This window comes from Mastomys coucha, unplaced genomic scaffold (assembly GCF_008632895.1).
Source record: "Mastomys coucha isolate ucsf_1 unplaced genomic scaffold, UCSF_Mcou_1 pScaffold22, whole genome shotgun sequence".
NCBI classification, from domain to species: Eukaryota; Metazoa; Chordata; class Mammalia; order Rodentia; family Muridae; genus Mastomys; species Mastomys coucha.
The window spans coordinates 14,595,504-14,607,868 of record NW_022196905.1 but is presented as its reverse complement, the minus strand read 5'-3'; the positions used below and the strand labels follow the sequence as shown (position 1 = coordinate 14,607,868).

Genomic DNA, 12,365 nt, shown 5'->3' with positions numbered 1-12,365 from the left:
GTGGTACATGCCTTTAATCCTAGCACTAGGGAGGCAAAAGCAGGAGAATCTGAGTTTGAGGCCAGCCTGGTGTACAGGTCTAATTCCAGGACAGCCAAGGCTAAACAAGAAATCCTGTTTGAAAATAAAATAAAATAAAATAAAATAAAATAAAAGAATGAAAGAAAAGGAAAGGAAGGAAAAAAATAAACAAAAATCAAGAAGAGCACAAATGCCAGGCCTCAGCAGAGCTTCTACCACCAACAAAACTATGAGTGTGAAGGCAAGAACCATTAACCTGGACAAAATCCAAAGGCAATTCCAACATTCATAATGCTGTACAGGAATTGGAAGGTCACAGCAACAGGTGCAACAGGAGGAGAGGAATAGAATGAGAGCCACAAAGATCTAGACCATGGAACAGGGCAGTGTCTGGGAAACAGACAGTGTCCTGTCAGTGAAAGCCATCATTGTAATATACTCACAGAAAACAGAGCACAGGTAATAAAGCAGAAGGAAAACTGTAAATGAAGATCAGATAATTAATTGTTGTGCAGGTAAGAAATATGGGTCAGCTTGCAAACAAAACATTGGTTTTCTCCAATGCAGTATGACTAGATTTATAACCTACTCTTAAGGGTAGGCCCCAGGACTAAGAGTAGAATGCCAACCCCAAAGCAGCTCAGTGGTGGTTTGTAAAACGTACATTATTTTGCTTGTTTATTATGATTTCAAATTTTCTGATTTTATTGGTTTCATTTGTATATTTTTGCATGTGATGCTTGGTTTTTTGTGTGTTTTATTTATTTACTTAATTGTTTATTTATTTGCCAATTTATTTTCTGAAGAGAGAAAGAGAAAGAAGGCATAGAGTTGGAGAAGTGGGAGGATAAGGAAGATCTGGAAGAAGATGGAGGAAGGAAAACCGTACTTGGAGTATATTGTGTGTATTTTCACTATATAAAAGGATAAATTAGAAACAGGAATTATGAATCAATAATTTCTTTTAAAATAAAAATGGGACAGTAGAAATAATAAGGAAAATAAGAAGTTTAAAAAAAACCTGACCAGTAGGCACTGAAATAAGTGTGGGATGATGATTTGTTACACAGTGAGAAAAAACACAGACAGAATGTTTTAGGGCCTTGCTTAAATCCACAACTAATATTATTAAATAAATACAAAATGCTATTGATATTTCAAGAGAGCAGATGCTACAATAAATGAAAGACAATTATGTTGAAATATGAATATCAGCAAATTGATCAATAAGAGCTATGAGTATTCATACTAAGAATAAATTAAGACTTTATAAGAAATGGGAAACCTTAACCATGTGGCTCCAAAGTATATTTTCATAGAATTATAAATATAGATATTGATTCAGCCATAAATTACTATGGTAATTTAGTTGTAGTAGACCAACACAGGAAATCAATGCAGTATCTCCAGCACTAACAAATCAAGAGATAGACTACAGCTTTTTTAAAAAATGTGTGAGACTGGTAAAGCTGTAAGCTAGAGGACTTGAGAGAAGATCCAGGTCGGGAGAAGACATGAAATGAAATGGTACAAGGTTTGTGTGATAAGACATTGAATAAAATAAAATAAAATAAAAAGCAAATAAGCTTTTCCTGCATTCAGCATTAAGCAGTATTGAACTTGAGCAACCACAAAGACTGCTTACCTGACAGGCCTTTTTTAGAAATTTTGGTGTCACTTGATGGTTTGAATAAGAATGTGAGCCCCACAGACTCACATACAAGAATGCTTATTCATCAGGAGGTGTCTGCCACTAATTAGAAGAGAGAGGAGGTGTGGGCTTGCTGGGTAGGTATGTCACAGAGGGTGGGCTTTGAGGTGTCAGAAGCCCAAGCCAGGCCTAGCAGCTCGGCTCTCTTCCTTCTGTCTGTGGATCTGGATGTAGAACTCCCAGCTCTTTCTTCAGCACCATGTCTGCCTCTATGCCACCATGCTCCTCGTCTTGCTCATGGACGGAACCTCTGAAACTGTAAGCCAGCCCCAATTAAAGGCATTCTTTTATAAAAGTAGCTGTGGTCCTTGTGTTTATTTATAGTCATACAACACTGACTAAGACAGTTGATAAACAGTCACAACTAAAATTCAACTTATATAAATTTGCACCTAGGGCTGGAAAGATGGCTCAGCCATTAAAGGCCAGGCTCACAAACAAAAATAAATTTGCACCTAAATACCATACACTTAAAGTACATTTCATTGTTGTTTTCCTGTTGCAATTACATGTGGAGTGGGTAGACTTCTGATGGACATATGATATAATGGTGTGCTCCCATACAATTCCATTCAACTTCTCACCTGCCAAGCTCATTGGCAAACAGAAAGTAGCAGATGCTCAATCTGGCACATGATTGATTATATTTGTTATTGTCTAAATTTTATAAAGTTATCAAAATTTTATTTCTTTGTTATGGCCTTTTCTATGCTTGTGGGGGGTTCCTCCACAGAACTGCATTCCCGAACTTCAAAGAACAACATTTACTAATGAAAATAAAAGTTAAAGCTTGGGCATATCTATACCTAGTACATTGTGAATAGCCTAAAATCTTCAAAGAAAAATTCTTTCATACTTTAAAAAAATACTACTCAATGCTAGATATGTAACTGAGGTAATTTATAAACAAGCTCCCTCACTGCCTCACTTTTTCTTAATAACATAAAGGAAAACATCGACCAGTATCTACCAGAGAACTATATTCATTTACTGGTTAGAACAATAGGTCACCCCAAAGTACAAAACCTCTGAAAAACTGTTAGTGAAGGTCTTCCTTGAGAGTCAGTTAATTTCTTGGTACTATAATAAAGAAAAGTCTGTATTTTAATGTTGCCTGCAAGTTAAAATTACATATAATTTAGATTGCCAACATCTATAATGAGTTATATACATATGTATGTATGTGTGTGTGTGTGTGTGTATACATTTAAGGATTTTTATTTTGAACATTGCATACATCTAAATAATGAAACTTGATCACATCTATGCCCTTTATCTCCTCCAGCTCCTACCAGACATTCCAAACAAGGCCTTTTCCGCAACCTTTTTTGAAAACCAAGTCAAGTTAGTGTGGCTCATATGTGCATGGGTAGGGGGCCATTCACTGAACCATGGGAAACCTACCAATAGCCACATGTTCAAAAAAAGAATGACTCTCTCTCCGTCAGCAAGAATTCATTGCCAATAACTATTCAGTAAGTGGCATTACCTGGATAACATCCACTCTATTTATATTGGGGGACTTTGGCTCATATGATCTTGTAGGGTCCTATGCAGATATCCCCAGCTACTGAGTTCATCAGTACAATAGTCAAGGTATGTCCAGGAGATGGCACTTGCAATATCCTGTCCAATTATCTGGCTCTTATATTACATTCTTTATACCTCCTTTTCCATAGTGTGGAAATATATAGGGTTGTTGGTAATAGGGTTAATATAGATATTAATACAGATGATTAAAATGCCTATCCCACTTATGGATGACTACTCCATCTCTTATTCTCTGTACATTTACTAGTTATCCATCTCTACACTGCAAAAATAAGCTTTTCTGGCCAAGGATGAGAGATAAGCAGAGACATAACAACCCAAGACTTTCTCAGAGTCTGATAAGAGGAAAAGCAGAGCTTTACATATGTGTCCTTTACCAAGAGTGGATTTAGCAAGGCCAGTCTAGAGCTGGATCCTAAGCCTTGAGGAATCAAGGCTGGAGTTTTGGGGGACCTGACTCTTTTTCCTAGGATGTGCTTATCAGTCCTAAGCTGCTGTGTCTGTGTATAACTTTGCCAACATGATCTGGCTTATTTTTCTACTAATCTTGTCCACTTCTCCCCTTGCAAATAGTATATGTAATGTTGCACTTCTTAAACTTACTCAACATCAGTCATCAGCTTATTCAAGACCTCTTGGTCCCAAACATTGCTTTTTTCAAATTTATTTCTTGTCTTCTTTATTTCCCATCCTCAATTCTCCCACTTCATACCTGTTTGAGATCCTTATTCCTGCAAGTTCAAGCCAGGGTACATCCCAGTTCTATGGGAATAAATGTAAATATTTAAAAGGCAATTTGACTACTGACAATTAAGTAAAATAACACTATTAGATTTACCCTGTGACATATAACCTAGTCAAGGGCTTTCATATTTCAAAGCATGATGTTTTGTTGAACAGGCCTCAGACCCAATGGGAAAGTAGTTAGATAACTCATAAAACTTGTGTCACTGTAGCATCAGTAGGCATATCTCACCTGGAAAGTTGTAACTGACACATGCAGGATCCAATACTGGAGAAGATCATTGATGTGTTTTCTCTCCTTGAAGTTTGCATACTCCCTTCTACCAATATGAAAGATGTCAAGTAGAAAGGAATTTTCCTGTTCAGTATAAAATTAATTTCTTCATATCACATGGCCAAATTGTGCTATTTCTTTGGTAATAGGGTCTTATCATGTATTTATGGTGGGTCAACAAAGGCAATGTCAATAGTCTGTGCACTTTGGAGACCTTTAGGTCCTCCTTAATTCCAACAATAACTCATATGATGGTATCCCATGTCATGTAGTAAGTTTCATTTAATAGATTTTTTTTTCCTTCTTGGAGTGATATTGTCAACCTATGCAGGAGAATTTCATTCAAATATTTTTCTTTCTTTTTAAATCTTGTATTCTGAAATTAATTTACTAGATAGTAGGTTTCCATAAGACTTTTTCATACATCCTTAGTTTATGTCAATACACTCACTACCTCCTACTCTCTAGCATACCTTGTCCTCTTGCCAGCTTATTTTTTTTAACCCCAGTATTTTACCCCATGCTTTTTTTCATGTAACATGTGTTCTACTGTCTATTATAGTTTAAATTTATTTTACGTGGATGAATGTTCTTCATACACACACAGACACACACACACACACACACACACACACACACAAAAATGATGTTCTGAGATAGCAATCTTCAATGTAGTTTTTTATAACCCCTTCCTTTGGGTTAATCTTTGGCTTCATTTCAATATTCCCCCATTCCCATAACCCTTCTTGCTTAACCCCTTCCACACCCAGAACTCCATCTCTTTATTCTTATTTACCTGTAATCCACTATCCTCCAATCTTAACATGAATCCAGGAATTTGTATATTTCTTTTAGATTTTCCAGCTTGGTTAAATGTAAATTATTTTTAAAGTATTATATTTTTCTGAAGTTTGTTGTTATCTGATATAATATCCCTCTTTTTGCTTCTAATTTTATTCTATTGCATATTCTCTATGTGTGTGTGTCTGTTAAATAATTTGTCAATCCTGTTTATTTCTCAAAGAACCAACTGTTTCTCACAGTATTTTTGTGTGTATGGTTCTGTGTGTATTGACTTTTTTTGTGAGTATGGCTCTATTTCATTTATTTCAATGCTGATTTTGTTTTTTTTTCTTCTCATCTATTGTTTTTGCAATTTGCTTTGTTATTTCTTGTCTTTGCAAGGTCTTTGAGCATATTGTTTATTATAAAACTGAGATATGTTAAATTATCTGATGCAGGCACTTAGCATTATAACCATTTCTCTTAGAACTGACTTTCTTGTGTTCCATAGATTTTAGTATGTTATGTTTTCATTTGCATTTATTTGTAGGAATTTTTAATTTTTATTTCTGAATTCTTCATTGATCAAATTATTATTTGATTGTGTGGTATTAGTTTGCATGAATTTATGTACTTTATGGAATTTTTATTGTTGTTGTCATCTAGCATGGTTCCACTGTAGTCAGATAGAATACAGGTTGTTATCACATTTTTGCTACATTTGTTGAGGCTTGTTTTGTGTCCTAATGTGGGGTTAATTTTGTAGAACATTTCATGGGCTGCAGAGAAGAATGAGCATTTTTTAGTGTTTTGGCAGAATGCTCTGTAGATGTCTGTTGGGTCCTTTTGATTTATGATATCATTTAACTCCAATCTTTTGTGCTTAGTATTTCTCTAGATAGCCTGTCTATCTATTTAAGTCACTCAGTACCACTTTGCTGGGGTTAATCTGTAGTTTTTATGTAGCTTGTTTTAAAAATGATATTGGGTCTACATGTGTTTGGTGATATATCATTAGGAATGTAACATCCTCTTGGTTAATTGTTCTTTAGTAAGTATAATGTGACCTTATCTCCTCTGAATGAGTGTGGTTTGGGATCTATTTTGTTAAATATTAATGTCCACCTTTTCCTCTAGGGTAGCTATACCTTTGGTGGTGAGATATGGTTGGATTTGTTTGCTTGTTTGGTTTTGTTTTGTTTGAAGTTAGAAAAAAAATGATAGAGCCTGTTTTCTAATCCAGTCTTTAATTCTGTAATTTGTTAACTGAAATAGTTTATATTAAGATTTATGATTAAAAGGTATGTTAATTCCTGCCATTCTGTTGATTTTGTGGTATTTTTTAGACCTGTGTGCTGGATAGTTTTATGTCAACTTGATGAAAGCTAAGGTCATTTGAGAGGAGAAAACATCAATTAAGAAAATGCTTCTCTAAGGTCTGGCTGTAGGCAAACGCATAGGGCATTTTCTTAGTGATGGATGGAGGAAAGCCAAGTCTATTGTGTGTGGTGCCATCCCTGGGCTGGCCCTATAAGAAAGCAGGCTGAGAAACCCAAGAGGCACAAGCCAGTAAGTAGCTCTCCTCCATGGCCTCTGCATCAGCTCCTGCCTCCAGGTATCAGTCCTGTGTGAGTTCTGTCCTGACTTGCTTCAATGACGAACAGTGCTATGGAAGTATAGGCCAAATAAACCTTTTCCTCCCAACCTTGTTTTGGTCATGGTCACAGCAATGATAACTATAACTAAGTCAACCTCTTTGAACAGCTGTCCTGGTCTTGCTCATTTATTCCCTGTGACCTTTAGGCTGTGTTAGTCCTTCTCTTATGACTGAAGAATTCTTTTCCAATATCCTCTATGTACCTTTAAAGGAATTTATGAATGTACATTAAAAGGTATTTATGAATTCCTTTTAATCCGTTTTAATCCTAGAATGTGTTTATTTCTTCTCCACTTTTAATACTGTTTCTGGGTGTAATGGTCTAGGGTGACAGTTGTTATCTTTTGGAACATAGAATGTTTTAAAGATTCTACTTTGTAATAAGGTATTATTCTAATGGGCTTGACTTTATAAGGGGCTTTATCTTTCTTAAATCTTTCAATACTGTTTCTTTATTCTATGTTTAAAATTACTTATTTTCATTTAATGTACATTACTGGTTTTGCTGGCATGTTTGTCTTTGTGAGGGTGTCAAATCTTCTAGAATGGGACTTTCAGACCATTGCAAGCTACCATATGAATGCTGGGAATTAAACCTAGGTCCTCTGGAAGAGCAGCCAGTACTTTTAAACACTGAGCCATCTCTCCAGCTCCTGTTCTGCGTTTTTAATGTTGTAATTACAAAAACTGTAAAACCAGATACACTAAATCTAATAGAAGAGAAAGTGGGAAAGAGCCTTGAATGCATTGGCACAGGGAGAAATTTCCTAAACAGAATTCCAATGGCTCACACTATAAGATCAAGTATTGATAAATGGGAACTCATGAAACTGGAAAGCTTCTCTATAAGGCAAAGGACATAGTAAACAAGACAAATCAGCAGCCTACAGATTGGGAAAAAAATCTTCACTAACCCCACATCCAATAAAGGGCTAATATCCAAAATATATAAAGAACTCAAGTAGCTAAGCACAAAAAAAAACCTCAAAACAAAAAAACTAAACAACACAATCAAAAAATGGGATATAGAACTAAACCTAGAATTAACAACAGAGGAATCTCGAAAGGCTGAGAAGCACCTAAAGAAATGTTCAAAGTCCTTAATGATCAGAGAAATGCAAATCAAAACAACCCTGAGATTCCACCTTATACCAATCAGAATGGTTAAGATCAAAACCTCAGGTAAAAACACATGTTGGAGAGGATGTGGAGAAAGAAGAACACTCCTCCATTGCTAGTGGGATTGCAAACTGCTACAACCACTCTGGAAATCAATCTAGAAGTTCCTCAGAGAATCGGAAAGAGATCTACCTAAAGACCCAGCAATACCACTCTTGGGAATATACCCAAAAGATGCCCAACCATGCCACAGGGGCACATGTTTCACTATGTTCATAGTGGCCTTGTTTGTGATAGCCAGAAGCTGGAAACAACACAGATGTCCCATGTAAGAAGGATGGATACAGAAAATGTGGTTCATTTACATAATGGAATTCTACTCAGCTATTAAGAATGAGGGCATCCTGAGTTTTTCAGGCAAATGGATGGAACTAGAAAATATCATCTTGAGTTACATAACTCAGACCCAAAAGGATACGCATGGTATGTACTCACTAATAAGTGGATATTTGCCAAAAAGAAAAAAGTACAGAATACCCAAGATACAGTCTCAAGACTTCAAAAAGGTCAACAAGCTGAAGGTCCCAATGGAGGACACCTCAGTCCCACTTGGGAGGGAGAAGAAAGCAATCACAAGCGGGGATGGACCTGGGAGGGAAAATGGATGGAGGTACGGGGAAGAGGGGAACCTGATCTGTTAGTGAGTTGGGGAAAAGGACTGAAGCCCTGAGGGGCAACAGAAAGAATGGAAACAGGCAACCTCATGAGGTAGGAGGTTGAGGGGACCCTCCAGAATGCACCAGAGACCTGGAAAATGAGAGACTCTCAGGACTCAAAAGGAGGAACTTTAGATGAAATACCTGACAGAAGGGAGAGGGAATTTATAGAGCCCACCTCCAGCAGGAAGACAGGGCATCAAGTGAGGGAGGGGGTTGCCATCCCGCAGTCAAAACCCTGACCCATAGTTGTCCTTGTCTGAAAGAACTACAGGGATGGAAATGGAGAAAAGCCTGAGGGAAAGAAGGTCCAGCGACAGGTCCAAAGTGGGGTCCAGCTCAAGGGGAGGTTCCAAGGCCTGACACTATTATTGAAACTATAGAGCACTCACAAAAAGGGACCTAGCATGGCAGTACTCTGGAAGACCCAACAAGCAGCTGAAAGAGTCAGATGAAGATATTTGCACCCAACCAAATGACAGAAGCTGCTAACTCCTGTGGTTGAACTAGGGAAAAGCTGGAAGAAGCTGAGGAGGAGGGCAACCCTGTAGGATGACCAGCAGTCTCAATTAACCTGGACCCCAGGGATGTCTCAAACACTGGACTACCAAGCAGACAGCATACACCAGCTGATATGAAGCCCCCAACACATATACAGCAGTGAACTACAAGGTGTGTGTTCAGTCAGAGAAGATGCACCTAACCCTCAAGAGACTGGAGGATCCAGGGAGTTTAGAGGTCTGGTTGTGTGGGGGATGGATCGTGAGGACATACTTGTGGAGACAGGGGGATGGGGAGGAGGTATGGGATGTGGAATAGTTGAAGGGTGGAAGGATGCTTGGGGGTGGGTAGAATAAAATCTGGAGTGTAAACAAATAAATAAATGCAAGATTAAATTAAAAACCATATGTGGTAAGGAGGTTAGATTTTTGTATCGTTTTGTTTTTCTTTTTGTTTTTTCCTGAGTCTGTCTATTTGGAGTTCTGTGGGCCTCTCATGCATAGATAGTCATGTATTTTGCTAGGTGTGGGGTTTTCCTCTATGATTTTATAAAAAGATGAATTCTAGAACATTAGTATGGTATTGATATTCTCCTACTTCTCAGCTCATAATTGGAAAGTGAGGCCCTTTTTTCATGTTGTCTCAGAGCTCCCTCTTGCCCCATTCATTGATTTTTATTAATTTATCATGTACCTTCCAGCCCCAATACTCTCTTTCCCACATAACCCATGCTATTGGTGTGGCTTTCCACTGAGGGTTCTGTCTGGCTTGTTGGACATTATCTCATACAGGCTTTTCCTTTTATTTTAATATTTTGTATTGACTTACTTATTTTGTTCATGTCGCTGCTTTTTTTTTTCCTGTAGGACTGTATTCATGTCTTCTTTAAAGTGTTTTAGCATAGTTGTAATTGGCCTTTGGAGTACTTTGTCTAGAAGTTCTTGCAGGTAATTTTCACTGTGGGTCATTATTAAAGGGTTAGTAATGTTTAGAGAATATACATTGTTGTGGATTTTCATAACATTTTGGTTTCTTTGCTTGATTTGCAAATCTGGAGTTAGTTGGGTAGGTAGAAGTGTGTGCTTGGGGCTGATAGTGTGGGGACTTCTTCCATGGCAGCACAGGAATGAATGTGGAGGCTCAGCGTCTTTCAATTCCTTACCTGTTTTCACTGAGAGCAAGTGGGTGGCAGAAGTTTGGAATGACAGCTCATGTTCAGAGATTCATTCTGTCCCCAGAGCCTTGGTGTCTCAGAACACAGCAGTAATTTGGTAGGTGCTAGGGTCAGTGGATTGCTTACCTGTCAGTACTAGTGGTGACAGAGAGAGTGGAATAAGTGCCCTGATGCTAGAGATAGAATCTAGAAGGCAGCAGACTTTTGGTACAGTTGGTGAGGATCTAGGAGATCCTTTCTCATTGCCATATGCAGGGATGGGGAAGGGTCAAGGTGGTGGATGGGAGTGAGGGGGAGGTGGGGAGCCCGTATGAGTAAATTCTTAAACTTGAAAGTCATTTGTTAGAAGTATGAGCACATTAGTATGCCAAGGTTTGGAAAGTTCCGGTGTGAGTACTCTATTTTACTTCTGTTTTCTATGCCTACATAGAAATAAAGTTGATATTTTTCCAGAATTAAAAATTATAAGATGCATATGGCACCCTGTTAATAGGCAAAATTCTATGTTTTTAAGTAACACTTTAAAAGTTAATTTAATTAATTAAGACTTTTTATGGCCACTAAAGATCAAATGTAAATGATAAATGAATACTGGCACAAAGGGAGGTTTTAAGGCAACTTATTTTATGCTTTAAAATCTTTAAAAATACACAAAATTGGGCTCGAGGATGTCTCCATTCCCTGCCTATGCTGACTTGCTGACTCAATCCAAGGCCACCTCGGAGCCCACCCCTCCACACACACACACACACACACCGGACAAGCTGGAGGAAGGCAGCGCACCCCCTACCACCCCCAGTCTCCCCCACCCCCTGGACCCTGTGCTGTCTTAGCACCGGGAAGAAGCAGGGCAAGGCTGGTCTGCAAATGAAGAGCCCAGAAATGAAACCAAGAAAGTCCAAGTGTGCCCCACGGCTGACCGACCCCCATGGTAGATAATCTAATCACTTCTAACCCTCTTGAAGATGACTTGGAAGTCTCTAAGGTAAGAGGCACAGACCCTCGGTTCCTTGGCAGTCCTGTGCCCTTTGGAGATTTTCCTGTACAGGAAGACTCTGTAGGTCAGGTATCCCCAGGCTATGGCACTGGAGGAGGAGGGAGTCCCCAGCCACTTCGTAGGTAGCCCCCTCCTTTTCCTCCCAACCCTCTGGGTCTAGCTTTTAATATACCACCTCAGGGCCCTGGCTATCAGCACCCAGGGAACATGAACTTTCCCAAGTCAACCCTTCAACCAGTCTCTGGGCCAAAACTTTAGCCCACCTGGTAGGTAGATAATGCCAAGTCTAGTGGGGGGATTTGGTCCCATGGTCACCCACCATGGGACAACCTCCTAGAGGGGAGCTGGGTCCTCCTCTCCCCCAACGCTTTACCCAACCAGGAGCACCAGGTCAGAAACTCCCCAGCCTGCCTCCCAACACAAGTCCCTTCCCTGGTCCACACCCTGGTTTTCCTGGCCCTGGTGGTGAGGATGGTGGGAAGCCCTTGAATCTACCTGCCACCACTGCTTTTCCCCAGGAGCCCCACTCGGGCTCCCCCGGCTGCTTCTGTTAATGGGAATCGGCCCAGTTTCTCCCTAGCAGCAGCAGTCGAGGTGGGGGCACTCCAGATGCCAACAGTCTGGCAACCCTCAGCAAAGCAGGTGGAGGCTCCTTCAGGCCTGGTGTACCCTTGCCGTGTAGGTCGGAGCAAGGTGAATGATTGCCAGGATGCCATTTTGTGTGAGGCCACCTGCCAGAAGTGGTTTCAGTGTGAGTGGCCCAGCATGACCAAGAGTGACTGGCCTGCTGACCACCGAGGCCTTTGCAGTGTGAACCTGTGATCTCTGCCTCAAGATCAAGGAGCTCCAGTCTGTCTACATCTGAGAAGGCATGGGCCAGATGGTGGCTGCTAATGATGGGTGACTCTAGTGCAGTGGGCTGGGGAAGTAAACCTTTTCCACCTTTTCCTGCAGTGGCTCTTGTTCCTCGACTTTCCACTAGCCTGCCATTTCCATGGAGCAGAAACATGGTACCTAGAAGCAGAAAAGGAACTGAGGCAGAAGTTGTTGTTGTTTGGTTTAATTTTTTTTTTCTGGGAACTTGTGCACTGAGTACCTTCAGAGATCCAGGAAACTA

The 12,365-nt window shown here is 39.5% G+C and overlaps 1 pseudogene; it reads left to right on the top strand.

Moving 5' to 3' along the window:
- The first annotated feature begins 394 nt into the window (after positions 1-394).
- On the top strand, positions 395-12,152 carry LOC116070969 (annotated as a pseudogene).
- The last annotated feature ends 213 nt before the right edge of the window (positions 12,153-12,365 follow it).